This window comes from Strigops habroptila, chromosome 6, assembly GCF_004027225.2.
Source record: "Strigops habroptila isolate Jane chromosome 6, bStrHab1.2.pri, whole genome shotgun sequence".
NCBI classification, from domain to species: Eukaryota; Metazoa; Chordata; class Aves; order Psittaciformes; family Psittacidae; genus Strigops; species Strigops habroptila.
The window spans coordinates 8302256-8316676 of NC_044282.2; the positions used below are offsets into that span (position 1 = coordinate 8302256).

Genomic DNA, 14421 nt, shown 5'->3' on the forward strand with positions numbered 1-14421 from the left:
TCTTTAGACTTAGCTGCTTAGCTTGTTAAAAAGGAGTGGCAGAGGCCTGCAACCTTTAACTCCAATGCAGCTAGTGCAATGGAGTAACTAGTCAGCCACGCTTTCCATTAAGATTGAATTCATAAATAGTTCATAAGGATTATTAAATGATTAATATGTATCATAAACAATACTATGAACATGACTTTCATAAATTATACTTGGTTGCACATTACTTGAGGGTATTTTACATATTTATAACAAAACTATGGACTTTGTGGATTCTGTAATAGCCCACAGTGTTTACCAAGCCTTTATAAATAATTTGTAAGTTTAACCTCATTGTAAAGTGTGACTATCTAGTCTGTGTGCATATGTGCTCAGTCATGCAAAAAAATTGCTTTTAAGTAATGTCTTTGCAAAGCCAAATTCTCCCCACACCTAACCTACATTTTTTCAGTCTGTTGATGACATTAATAATTAAGATTCTCGTAAAGATTTTAAAATGTAATTAATTAGGTTTACCATGCCAAAAGGAATAGAATGTCATTCTGTAGCAGATACATTGTATCCACATTTCCCTTCCTTCAAAAATAATCTTTTTTTCAGTCCCACTTGTTTTATTTTTCGCTCTATCTCGTGCAAAGGGAACTCCATCCAGAGAGGTTTTGGATAATGTCATGACTGACATGTCAATTGATCTATGGTTGCACTCAACATTAGTGTAGCTGAAAGTTTTTTAAGTTGCAGTTCTTCTTTAAAAGTGCAGAAATTTGTACATTTAAAAAAAATAAATTCCTACCCTGTATAAGCACATCCAGCTGTCAGATGTCAGGAAGGTCCATAAATGTTTTTGTGATGAATAATTACCCTAGATTCTCACAAGAGCCCAGTCCAGCAAACAGTAAGCTATATGACAAAATGTATGAAGCTTCACATGAATTTAATCATGCAACTAACTTCAAGCATTTGAAAAAGGGACTCTTGATCAGAGACTGTAGCAACAGGACAAGTGGTAATGGGTTTAAGCTTAAACAGGGGAAGTTTAGATTAGATATAAGGAAGAAGTTCTTTACAGCGAGGGTGGTGAGGCACTGGCATAGGTTGCCCAAAGAAGTGGTAAATGCTCCTTCCCTGGCAGTGTTTAAGGCCAGGTTGCACAGATCCTTCGGTGACATGGTCTAGTGTGAGGTGTCCCTGCCCATAGCAGGGGGGTTGGAACTACATGATCTTAAGGTCCTTTCCAACCCTAATCATTCTATGATTGTATGATTCTATGAAGGTGATCAAAGCAACAATGAACATTTGTATGAACTATGCAATTCTCCCCCAGAATGGATACATTTACTGTGGCTATAAGTCTTCACCCACAACAAAATTCTTTCTCTGGATCCCTCCCTTCCAAAGCTGCAGACACTGGAAAGTATCTGCTAGATGTTTTTTGGAAATGGGCATTTTTACCACATCCCAGCCAGAATCCTATTTTTCTTTCTGGAGTCAGGGCTGTTATGGCCCCTCAGTAGCACACTGGCCTTCTCACCTAGTGTAAGAAGTTGAAGATGGGTGTCTTTGGAGTAGATTTATTCCTGAATGACTAAAATTGGAATCCATCATTTTATTCTCAGAAGACCTTTAAGCCATTCTAGTTACCATGGTAAATTCTTAACCTCTAGTTTCTTATCAAAGATGCAGCATGAATGAACAGGACTTATTGTCTGGCTCTATTTTATTATTTGCAATACCTTCAGAAGAATCATGGACTAAAAATAATTTACAAAGTGTAGACAAGGGATGAAAAATGTATTCCTTGAAAAATAAACGGATAAACTGGCTTGCAGGAACTGAGTATTTCTTATGCATCTGCCAGATGAAGTTAAAATGGATCAGGAGGAGCTCAATATAAAAATAAAAACCGGGTTCTGTAGTTAGAACATCATTGCTCTAGAGACAGCTATGCTTTGAAAGGGTGCAGTAATCCAAAAGTTTACAGGTTAGAAGCACAAGTTAATTCCCAAGTTACTCAGGAAATATAATCACACACTAAAATATTTATAATTACATACGTAAATAAAAGTTCATAAAGTCCAGATTTCTTCCATCCCTGAATTTATCCCCAGATGATTTTCTGAAGTGATTTGTTATATTTAGAAAATTCCCTTGCCCTCAAATCATCTTTAGGCAGTTAAGTTGAATGCTGTGATTAGGACTAATCTTGTTTTGTTAAGGAATAGTCTTTTAGTGTTTACCAGTAAAAAATTATGGGACTTTATCACATCTATATCCTATTTCTGTCTTCAAGTAATCAGTGAAATGCCATGTTGCTTTCTCTGCTTGTAAAATAGACCTCATACCTGTCATAGAAAGGTTACATTCTTCTTTACAATAGTAAACCAAAATAAATTCTACTGAAATCTTAACGGACTGTGAATAATGCGGTTGAGGCAGCTTTCAAGAAGTGTAGCTATTACATATTGAACCAGTTAAAAACGATGAACTTCAGAAAGCAAAACATTAAGCAGCTGTGAAATCTGGTTGTGGTAAGATTAGGCATCATAGAATCATAGAATAGTTAGGGTTGGAAAGGACCTTAAGATCATGTAGTTCCAACCCCCCTGCTATGGGCAGGGACACCTCACACTAGACCATGTTGCCCAAGCTCCGTCCAACCTGGCCTTGACACTGCCAGAGATGGAGCATTTACCACTTCTTTGGGCAACCTGTTCCAGTGCCTCATCACCCTCACAGTAAAGAACTTCTTCCTTATATCAAACCTGAACTTCCCCTGTTTAAATTTAAACCCATTAAGTTTAAACCCATTAAACTTAAGTTTAAGTTTAAACCCCTTTGACCTGTGGCTACAGTTCCTGATGAAGAGTCCCTCTCCAGCACCCTTGTAGGCCCCCTTCACATCTTGGCTGGAATAAGAATGATAATGAAATCAGATTTTGACAGCTAACATGTAAGTTAGACACTGTAAATTCTAATCCCAAAATAGATGGGATAAGAATAAATACAGAAGGAGCCTGTTCACTGCAAAGTCAGCTGCTGCACAGTTAAATCTCAGTCATAAATTGTTACGGGCTTTGAACTTGCCTTTAACCTTCAAACCATGTGCCCCTATATGCAACCATATTAGCAGAGAAGTTCCCATTGCTTTGTAGTGAAGGTCACCCACCTTACAAAAAAGTCTTACATCATAGTAAGAAAACTGTTAAGGACTTGAGTCTCCTTGTAGAAATGTAGAAGCCAAGGAGGGGATGATGTAGCTGTCTTTAACATCTCTTAAACTGAAAACATTTAGAGCTATTTTTGGACCAACTCTGCTTGTTATTTATTTCGTTCACTGTTTGAATACAGTTTTAGTGGACACGGGCAAAGTCTACACTGGAAGCTGGGGATTTGTTGTACTCTCCAGTGTATTTGCCGTCTGTTTTCTTTCCAACATCTGTGGCTTAAATATTGTTCAGGGAAATGCAGAGAAACAGTCTGATAATCCTTGAAGCTATGAAACCTAACAAGAACTGTTGATACACATTGGGCATGCCATTACAGTGTTGTTCACAGTCTGTATGTTGAGGGTGGTTTCATTATCCTAAATTCAACAAAGAGATGCTTCTTCATAGACACAGAAATACATCTGTATGAGCTTTATCGATGATCGCTGTGCTGCTTTTGTAAATCCTGCTGGTATTTGTAAAGCCTGTTAATGAAAATTGGTGCATTAAAGTAGATTTTGCTATTCATCAAGGAGGGGAAAAAAAATAAAAGCCCAAACCCAAAACACTAGAGGAAAATATTTAGCAGGACATTTTTGCTGACATTCTTAAGATGTGCTGGTAAGTGGTCAGGGGAAGTACTGGTGGATTAGACAAAGGATAGAATTTGGAGGTCTCAGAGGCTCAGATCTCAGAGAATAGAAGATGAGACATCTTCAAATTAAGTCTGTAATTTGATTTCAGCTTAGTTTGTAAAAAGTGTTGAGCTCTGATGGTTTTGCGTCTGTGTTTAGTATGGTAGTTAAAAATTTCTGCTGGGGTTAACTGCACAGTACATAACATTTTCTGGCTGAGGATTGCTGATGACAGAACATGGCAGCAGAAAGAGCTAGTAGAAATGAAGACAATCTTATCTGCATTAAGAAGCAGCAGGGGGACAGCAGTGGTCAAAATGAAGATAGCTTTGTGTGTAATGTATTACTACTAGTACATATTAGTAAGTATACTATCTCTATGCAGTAATAACAATACATTACTGTTACAATGGATTTTGTTGGGTGCAGCTTAGAGAAGCTGATCCCAAACAGATTGCCAAGAGAAAATGGAGGCAGTAGTGATTCAGAGTGATTCTCTTTGAAATTCCAGGAGATCTTGCAGACTCTGGGAAATTAAATTCCATTATACCATTGACTTCAATGGTTGTGGCTTGCTGTGTCATGGGAAATAAGTTTCTTCCATTTTTCTAATTAGGAATTGCTGAAATCTGTGCAAACCTGCCAAGCTTCTGAACAAGTTCTGTCAAATACAACAATGTAGCCACTTGTTTCATTTTTCAGACTCAGACTAGCAAGAACAGGCTGCTTGGAGACTGAATGATTACACAAGGTTTCAGTGATAGAAAAATGATCAGGGTCTGAAAGCATTTGTAGTTCCGCACGCCTCAGATGCACAAAGGCCTATACAGGCATTTTTTTTAATTCTGTTATCTCACTTTCCCACTAAAAGTAACTCCCATCAGGCAGTACCATTTCTTCATGCAAGCAGACCTTTTCCTCTCTAAAGAAAAAACCTGCCCTCACTGAAGAGCCAAAATAATGCTTTTTTTCTTTTTTTTTTTTAACCCTTTGCTTTTTAATCCAGAGTTGGTATATAGGAAATAATCATTGTACAATTGTGTGCGGATCATGGATATTTAAAGTTCCTGATCTTTCTTATCCTGTTGCATATGAACTTATTTTTAGCCTCTCCACTTTTTTGTATGTGGTGATGCTTTCCCTTTAATTTGAAAAATAATTTTTTTTCCCCAGTAACCTAGAATCCCATTCTTTAATTTTCTCTTACAAAACAGTTTTGTAATAGTATAATTTCAAATTGGCTGTGGAGTTTGATTTAAATATTTGTAATTAATAAGGTAAGATTTAACCAGTCTGAATCTACCCAACAGATTTACTTCTGAAGTTCATGCATGAAAACTAGCAAAAAATTGTATCACTGTTGGCTTTTCTCAGTATTCCGTTAAAAATGTTCCAAAAGTATCTTAGGTTATTTTCAATGTACTTCCAAACATTTCAATGAATTAGTTAAAAAGATACCAGCATGAAAGAAAGAGATGATTCAGGTGTCCTGATGAAACTAGAGTATTAGATTAATAAAATACTAGCAAATAGTCTTCAAAAAGCACAGGTACTGCTATTCAGGGATTTTCATTGTTGCTTACTATTCCGTTACATGATACCTATCAATAATCTCATGAAATTGTTAGAGCTGTGATCAATGTTATCTTAATTAAGATCTTCCTATTTTTCTAGTATTGGAATATGTACATTGAAAAACCTAATAATTTTAATCTGCTCTGTTTCCACTCATTAAAAAAAAAGATACCTGCTGAACTCCAGAATATTAATTTAATCAGCTCAGTGGCATCGACGTATTTATTAACATCTTTGTTCAAAAAGTTTCTATCTAAATAGTTCTTCAATGAAAAATATCATAAAAAGAAATTAAAAATTTTCCATTTTTATTGCATAGTTAAAATGATTATAAATGTCCCATGAATATCTTTTATATTTAAACAGAATATTTTTATACCAAGGATATTCTGGTTGATTTTTTTTTTTCTTTTTTGGAGCAGAACAAGAGAATTACGCCCATCCTAGCAAGCCAATGTCACTTATCACGGGGACTCAGAAGTTGCAGTCCCTGTGCTATCACACAGAAATTTTCATTTAGCTCTTGCACATATTTAGCAAAGATCCTGAGCACTAAAATTTTTGTAATTTCTTGGAAAATTAGTTTCTAGAGGATTTAAGTATGCACAATGATAAAATACACTGAAATAGGCAGATGACCAGGGGCACTTACATCCCAGAGTAGTATCTAACTCTGTGGAATCTTATTTATTTCTAGCTGTGGAGTAATCAGGGATATCATTCTGGAATTGAGAACATTTTTTGAAGGAAATTGAGTTAAATGTAATACCTTGTTTTGAAAAGTTTCTTTTTTGACAAATTGCCATTCTCTGAGGAAAACAGCTTGCTTCCAAACTTATTTTGTTAATGTGAGTGTTTTCTAGTGGGCAGTTTTCCAATCTTAGGTGATCTATGTTGTTCTATCCCTACTGATGGGTATGGGATTATTACCAGGTAAGACCTGGTAATAAGGTAATAAGGAAGCAAAACATAGCTTCTTTCATTCCAAAAGACAAATCTATTCTAGTCTGGATTAAACCTGAAGGTACAAACATGAAATTTAAATATTTAGTGGTGTACAAGAACATGATGATCCCTTGATATCTTTGTAAAATTTTTGCTTTGGAGTGGAACTGAATGGCCTGATTTAAGGCAGGGATCCAGTGTTTAAAACAAGGTGATGGCACACGCTCTCTTTTCCCACACCAAATCTGTGTTCCACAAAAGTAGCAAAGAATTTTATGATTGTACTGAACTCAGTGTGGGTCTGGATTTCTTTTCAAAGTGGGGTGAATGTTTCAATGGTTCCCAAACCCTGGTTAGCCACTTTGAGCTGAAAACACGTGATTTCACTGCTTTCACAATGTATCAGTACTAGTTTTTTATAAGTAAGGCATAATGCTTTTTAAAGATGTTTGTTTAGCCTCTCAGGACTGATTCTTTTCCCCTTTCAAAATGGTAAAGGAGGTATGAGTCTTGTCTTGGTTTACCCCAGCAAATACACAGATCGATAGTGCTTAGAATTTGCAGACACAAATATAAATAACCTCTTAATTATAAATAAAAGCCTTCTAAGTACAAGGACATCTTATATTTGGATAACAGCCAAAAGGCTATGCAGAGCTTCCCATGAGCTGGGAACACAGTTCTGCAGGCTGCAATCAGAAAGTTCTAGGCTTTGAATAAAATAACAGGATTAAAAAAATATCCTTAAAATGTTTTCCCTTTCTAGAGTAAATGGTTTACTGAGTTGCTGAGCCACCTCAAGAATACTATGCTTGACCATCTCTGTCCAAGGTAAAATTTTATGGTCCAACATTTAGTAAGGATGGATGCAGAAGTGTATGGTGCAGAACTTACAGCATCAGTAAGTTTATAGAGTTTATGCAGAAAGAAATTCCAGCTCATGTGGTTTGTTCAGTGTCCCCTGATGTTGGTTACTGCATAGTAATAAGTGCTGTAAAATAAAATGTATGTGTACAGTGACAAAACTTTGTTTTCTGTTTTCTATGACTTTTTATTCTTGTTTGAAATGTAAATAATTCTCATCCCTTTTTTTTTTTTTTAAACAACTCCATTTATGACCCTACAGTGGAGCTGATGTCTATAGTGAAGAATATTCTTTTGTTTGAATCAGCCTCTGCTGTCTAATCTAGAAGAATCTACCACCTGCAGCGTGTGCAGGAAACGGTAAGCAGACTTGAACAGAGTTATCAGACCACAGAAACAGTGTTGTTATCTCAGAAGTGGTGTTAGGAAACATGAGATCATTGTCATGCAGAATGGCTTCATGAAATACCAGGCTGAGCATAAACATATATTGTACATAGTGCTCTATAATCTAATCACTTTTAGCCAGCAGTGATTTTATATGCATTAAGATTTCAGAATAAAGAAGCCTGAATCAGTCAGGAAATTACTAAAAAGCATGTGGAGTCATCTTACTCAGTTTGATTAAAATCTATCCCAGGTGAACATTTTCGTAAAGGTTTACTTCCGTGGGGAGGTTGCAATGAGCTAAAGCATCAATTTAAAATACATAGCTAGTCCTCACAACCCACTTGCATTCTTAGTAAGAAATAAAATATCCGGATTTAAATGGTTTGAATTCCTCTACAGTCAATAGAAAGGACCGAGTTGAAAGAGAGTGCCAAGTATTCCTGAAGGACTCTGAAAAGCTGCTTAGGGAACCAAAATAAGATATTTTACAGGAAGCCAGCCACAGACTGATGGTAAGGAAGCACAAATGCAGAAGTGTGGGCTGTATCTATATAGCCCTTATGCCCAGTTTAAGAAATGGTGTGGAATAACTATCCTCCATTGACTATTTCAGGCTCTTTCACTATAATTTATTCCACTATTGATCAGATTGATAAACATCATGCACAGAATCAGATTCAGATCTGAAGCTGTACAGCATTCATGTGGCTTGCAAATTTGGGTCAGAAAAGCAAAAGTCAGACCAGTGAAGCCACACCAATACACACTCAGCATGATATACACAAAGCCTGTGTGTAGCAGTCTCTACTGCAACACTGCACAGTATGTATGGCAAGGATGGTTTTGACCATTAGTTTGACATATTTTACACCTAGATGTGACTCCTATAAATTTAAAGGGATTGCACAGCTGCAGCTCCAACAGGTGACATAGGAAAACCTGTGTCATGGTGCCTGGTGCTCATGGGTGACAAAAGGTCCTTTTACCTGAGCTATACTTACCCCACAGACTTTGAAAACCACCTTTAGTTCCTGACTGAAAGGTTCTATATATTTTATTTTTTTCAATGAAAAAGATGCTTGTCAGATGTTATTTGACTCTGATAAACTTTAGTACATAAAGAGTTTATTTACATCTTTGTAGGTTATGGTATTTATTAGAATACCTAAGGCTATACTCAGATTTGAGAAATCAAACTCTTTTCACTTTACAATTACATAATTTGCAGTAATTAATGTAACAGTAGGTGAAATTGCTCTTTCTTTTTGTGGTGTAGTGTTGTCACTCAGCATGAAGATTAGTTTTATTAAAACTAATTCGATCATTCACTACTGTCATCTAAGTACAGAAATAATAAGATCTAACTTCTCTTGAACACAGAGTGAATTACAGATATTTTGTATATTGGCTACTCCCTGCATTTGAGAATTATTCGAATTATTTCTAAGAAACAAGGTGCACTGTTTCGCCTGTTCTAGAGCTGTGCCTCAGACATGATTTTGAATAATAAGACTACTCAGGAATTCCAATTTAGCGAGTTCTAGCTTTCAAAATGAAACAAACAAGAATATGAACAACAATGCAAAAAACGTGTTTCAACATTTTCAGGAGAAAATATTCTACTTTTTCAAACTTGACTTATTAGGGTGCTTAGGCTGCATTTGCGAACTGGAAAATGTTGGCATTCCCACATATGCATTGTAGGTGATACGGGCTCAAATCCCTCATTAGGAAATGAAAAATAAGCTATTCACAAACTTCTATTCTGACATCACAAGTGTCATGGAAACAGACTAAAAAGAAGCTTTGTCACCTACATTAATAAACAAACTACAATATCAAACAAGCTGATTCCAGCAAACATTTGAAGTGCGTGTCCTTTCCTCTTGTGAGATATTGTTGAGACGTGACAATGCCCACTGCTTTAGTAAACTATAGCCTCCTAAGAACAATTCAAAGTCATTTAAAAAGATTCAGTGCATAACTTTACATAAATGTATAGGGTTTATTAAGTTTTCAGAAGTGTACCCTGAGGAATAATATTATGATGCCATGCTAGATTTTTTTATCTGGTATGAAGGAAAGTACCTCTTGTACTGCAAAAGAAACCGTAGCAATTTTAACCAGTTTAGACACTAATCCATAGATGAATAGCCTGCCACTCTTTTACATGTTGACTGCACAGCATGCAATGCTGCTGAAGCATAGATGAGTATATATATAAGAATATGTGTGGTTTTATTTATAGTACAGGAATACTTAATTTAAGATGGCAAAATCAACTCTATAGAAAGATCAATTATTTGCTAATTTTGTACTTAGCACCAGTTCATACAATATATATACTGGCCTGCATAATACACATAAAATATACAAAAAGTATTATGCAGATTCAGTGTGCAGCATTTTGAACTGATGGTGCTATTAGATGGTTACAAGTAATTTTCCAGATATCACACTATTTCTTCCTACAATTCTCTACATCAGCTTTTGTTTCCTGTGATTTAATTCTCTTTCCTTTTAGATATAAATATTTTCATCTGGTATTTTGTGGAAAATACAGTCGTTAACTAATAAACCGTGTTATTTAATGATGTAGCAAGTGCTGTTTGGTATTGTATTTTCCAGTGTAGTCTTGTAAAAGCTTTACCCTCTTTTTAACAGTTAAAATTAATATTAAGAAAAATAATAAAGACTGATTCAAATAGTTTATTTTTTAAACAGTCTTTTCCCTGCTTTTTACTTCAGGTATAAAAGTGGAAATATATAAGAGGTATTTTATAAAAGACAACACAAAACCCCCTATTAATTGCAGTAGGATTTGGTATCTAGCAGGCACCCTTAAAAATAAACTCCTAGATCAGCCACATATTAATGACAGTTCAGTGACGGTCCATGTCACATCTCATCTCCACTGTCACTGAAGACTTATGTTTGGATACTTTGATCCATCTCACAGGGTTGAGCAAAAGGCAAGACTGACTTCCAGTTCAAATTTACATTAATTGGTCCCAAGATAGATTGAATGTGGGGGGTCTTTGGCTCCACTCTCACACAGGATAGGTAGTTTGCTAACTTTTCAAAGAGAATGGAGCGCTCTCTGTGACTAAGCACTGACTGGCAGGGGAGAAGCTTTGTAGGAAAGGACCTGGGGTTCCCAGTGGCCAGTAACTTTCTGGGCTGCATTAGGAGAAGTGTCACCAGCAGGCCAAGGGAGGTCATCCTTCATCTCTTCTCAGCACTGGTGGAGCACACCTGGAGAGCTGGATCCAGTTCTGGGCTCCTCCATACAAGAGAGTCATGGACAATCTGGAGCCAGTCCACCCAAGGCCACCAAGCTGGTTATGGACTTGAGCACAGGACATACGAGGAGAGGCCAGATTAGCATTAATAGCAGAGGGCTTGTGGACATGCTACTGCTGCCCCTAACTACCTAATGGGAGGACCTAGGAAAAGCAGAGCCAGCCTTCTCTCAGAGGTCCACAGCAGAAGGACAAGAGGCAACAAATACAAGTTGGAACACAGTAAACTGTAACCAAAGCTAAAGATTTCTATTTTTTTAAATCATGAGAATGGCCAAACACCAAAACAGGTGCCCAGAGATGAGGCAAAAACTCCATCCTTGGAGATACTCAAAATTTGACCAAAAAAGCACCTGAACAATTAAACGACAATTTAATTGGCCCTCCTTTGAGAAGGAAGTTGCACAAGATGACCTTCCAACCTAAATAATTCTGTGATTCAAAGTGCCTTTGCTTGAAAACTTAGAAGTTTTGTTACAGTTCTTCAAAAAAAACCAAACCCAAACAAAAAACCAGCCCAAACCCCCCCAGTTACAGAATGGATTGTCTTCCTGCAGCATGAATATCTATGGGGTATCCCTCAAAATCCTACTGTCATTATTGGGGAGCATGGTAGTAATAAAAGCATTGCAACTCAAATCAGACTTACATGCTACTCTGCAGGGAAAACATACTTCCATGAATCAAGAATAGATTTTGAACTTATATGCTTTCTGCCTTGATACAAACTAGACATGTCTCCTCAGTGAGATGGGGAACGAAGAGGTTGCATTGGAGTGGCATGAATATTGGACCCAAAGATTTTGTAGAGACTTTTAATGATGCAGCTAAAATTAGGGCTCTTCCAATGAAATATCACAAAAATCGAAAGTGCTCATAGATTTAGGAAACTTATTTCAAAAGGCTGCATTTGTTCCATTTGAATCATATCATCACATATTTTATTTGCAAGCATTTCATGCTAGCTGACTAAAATCTTGCTTAAAAAAAATCCACAGTATCCACAGTATCCAGCTCTGTATCCAAAGACCCTCCAGTTTCCAGCCAGGATTAAGATGAAACACTAGAAGCAATGATCTTTAATGAGTGTAGTTTGAGAGGAGTAACTAGAACAGAGCTCTACCTCAGCAGACTGAATCAGTGATTGAAAACTTTATTTAAGAAGCTGACGGGGAGTAGATTTACCATTCTAACCGTAGTGTCTGTGTCAGTTTCTTAAATTAAGTTTTCAGGAGCTGATGTAGCCCAGGGAAATGCAGAAATCTGGTTGAAGCGTCTCTTGGGGCTGCTTATACTAAATTTTTTGTTTGTGTTTAGTGCTAATGCAGAATTAGAGGAACTCCACTGTCAAGATGCTAGAAGACCGATGCTGTTATTACTTTGAATTGGAAAACTGGTATACAGAATAGAACAGTTGCAGAGGGAAGAATAATACAAAGAACTCTTCTTTGATTTCCTGGTGGTTAAGAATATTGCAAAACATTGTGAATTCAAGGAAGCGGAGTTCATTTTTTTTGGTCAAGGAGTAAATATAGTATATCTGGTTTATTTAATATAGACTGGTTAGAAATATTTTCAAGGAAATATATATCTGCCCAGTGGAAAAATATATAAACTTCAATAAATAATTCATTTTTGCAGTATCGATATAATCACTTCACTATGAAGTGCCAGCAACATACCATATGTGCTGTCTCTTTCTTTGGAGTAAAACTTATGGAATTCTTTTAAAACGGATCATTTTGTTTGCACAAAGACACACAGCTTTTACAACAACATTGCTGATATATTTTTTTCTTTCTTGAACAAAAGCATTTGAAGTACAGAAGCTTCACTGAATTCCTAGTTCCAGAGCAGTTTTCTACAACGTGCATTAGTGCAATTCTGACTTCAGTGGGAGTTGAATTTGCCCAAAGAAGGTAGCAGTAAAGCCCTATAGGCTTCCAGCCTAAAATACAGGCTTTCTTTTCATATGAAAGAGTGATCTGTAAAGTGTTATTACATTTAAGGCATGTATCTCTTAAATAAAAAAAGGATCTGATCTTGAAAATGAATGGCAGAGTTAAGCCTGAAAATGAAGACATAATTTAGTCCTCAAAAGTTAGGAAATTACAAACTCCTTGGTTCTGCCCAAGTGCACCTCAGCACTACAATACAGTATTAATTGCACACTATCACCTGAGCTGAGTGCACAGCATTCTGTAAAACTTCATCATCAATTTACCCTCACTATTTTTTTTGATCTTTTTTTCTTTTAACCTGTAGAGATTTACAGCTTAATCCAAGATAAATTCATAATTCCATTGAATTAATGGGATTCTCCATGTATGTGAGATTAAATTTGTTACACTGAGACCAGACATTCAGATAAACAGTTTCCAAGAGGTACACTGAATCTATTAATATATCTTTCTATATTGATGGTGGTGACAGGTATCTTTTTCATTCTGGGTATGGTTTTCCTGCTGATTTTGGTAAATTTACTGTGATTCCTTAGCATACTGAAGAGAATGTCATATGAGAAATGCTGTCAAAACCATTTTTGTTCTGACCCACCCATAAGGCATTCTGCAAAACGAAAACTCTATACAGAGAGAAATTTCAATAGTTCATAATGGAAAGAAGTATCAAATGATCCTATGCTGTGGTCTGTTGTAGGTCCAATACTATTGTATTTTGACTAATTACACGAATGACTTAAAAGGGAAAAGCCTTATTGAATGTATACTGAGAGTTTGAGGAAATAAATAGTATTCGAAAGCATCTTAAGAAACCTAAGATTTGTCCTGGAAAGTGTTATTCAGCAAGGACAAATGGAAAGTATGACACTTAGGCCAAAGCAACTAAATGTGCAAACACAGTATAGGTAACAACAGCCTGGGCATTGTTCTTTCACAACAGAGTGGAAGGTTATCATGGTTCACAAGCTCTAGTATTGGCAAGGCTTCAACTCAAAAGGCTTCATGAAAAACTGTGGGCTGACTGGAGAGGAGCCAGAGGGGCGCAATTGTAATGGGCAGATGTCTGTAAACAAGACCTATGAAGAAAGATGGAAGGAATTGGGCATTCCTAGCTCAGAAGAGAGAAGACAGAGAGCATAATTGGCTGTTGGAAAGAACTAACCTGTTTCCCTGTCTACAATGGAGACACATCCGTCACTGGCCCAGGAACTAGACTACATTGCAAAGAGGATACAAATTAGATCTTGGTACGAAAAACGTTTCTGCAGCCAAGGGAGAGCAAATAACTGGAAAGGACTGCCTGAGGAATCTGTGTGATCTATTATTGCTGGTGTTTAAAAATGAGATAGAGAAACTTCTGTCATGTTTTCATACATATTTAGGCTGGGGACATGGACTAATTGACCTACTGAGTCATTCAGCAATGTGAATCTATGATTCTAATGACAGAAAGCATGGTTCTGGGAATACATAATATTTATAAATATGTAACACTCATCACCAGTCATTCCATTGAGATTTAATGTATTTAATATAAAAATTGGAAGTACCCAAC

The 14421-nt window shown here is 36.5% G+C and overlaps 1 protein-coding gene across 3 annotated transcripts in view; it reads right to left on the minus strand.

Annotated features, from left to right (window-relative positions):
• Positions 1 to 14421, minus strand: part of NKAIN2 (sodium/potassium transporting ATPase interacting 2) — a 538764-nt gene that overhangs the window by 78669 nt on the left and 445674 nt on the right. The gene's annotated exons all lie outside the window — the stretch shown is intronic.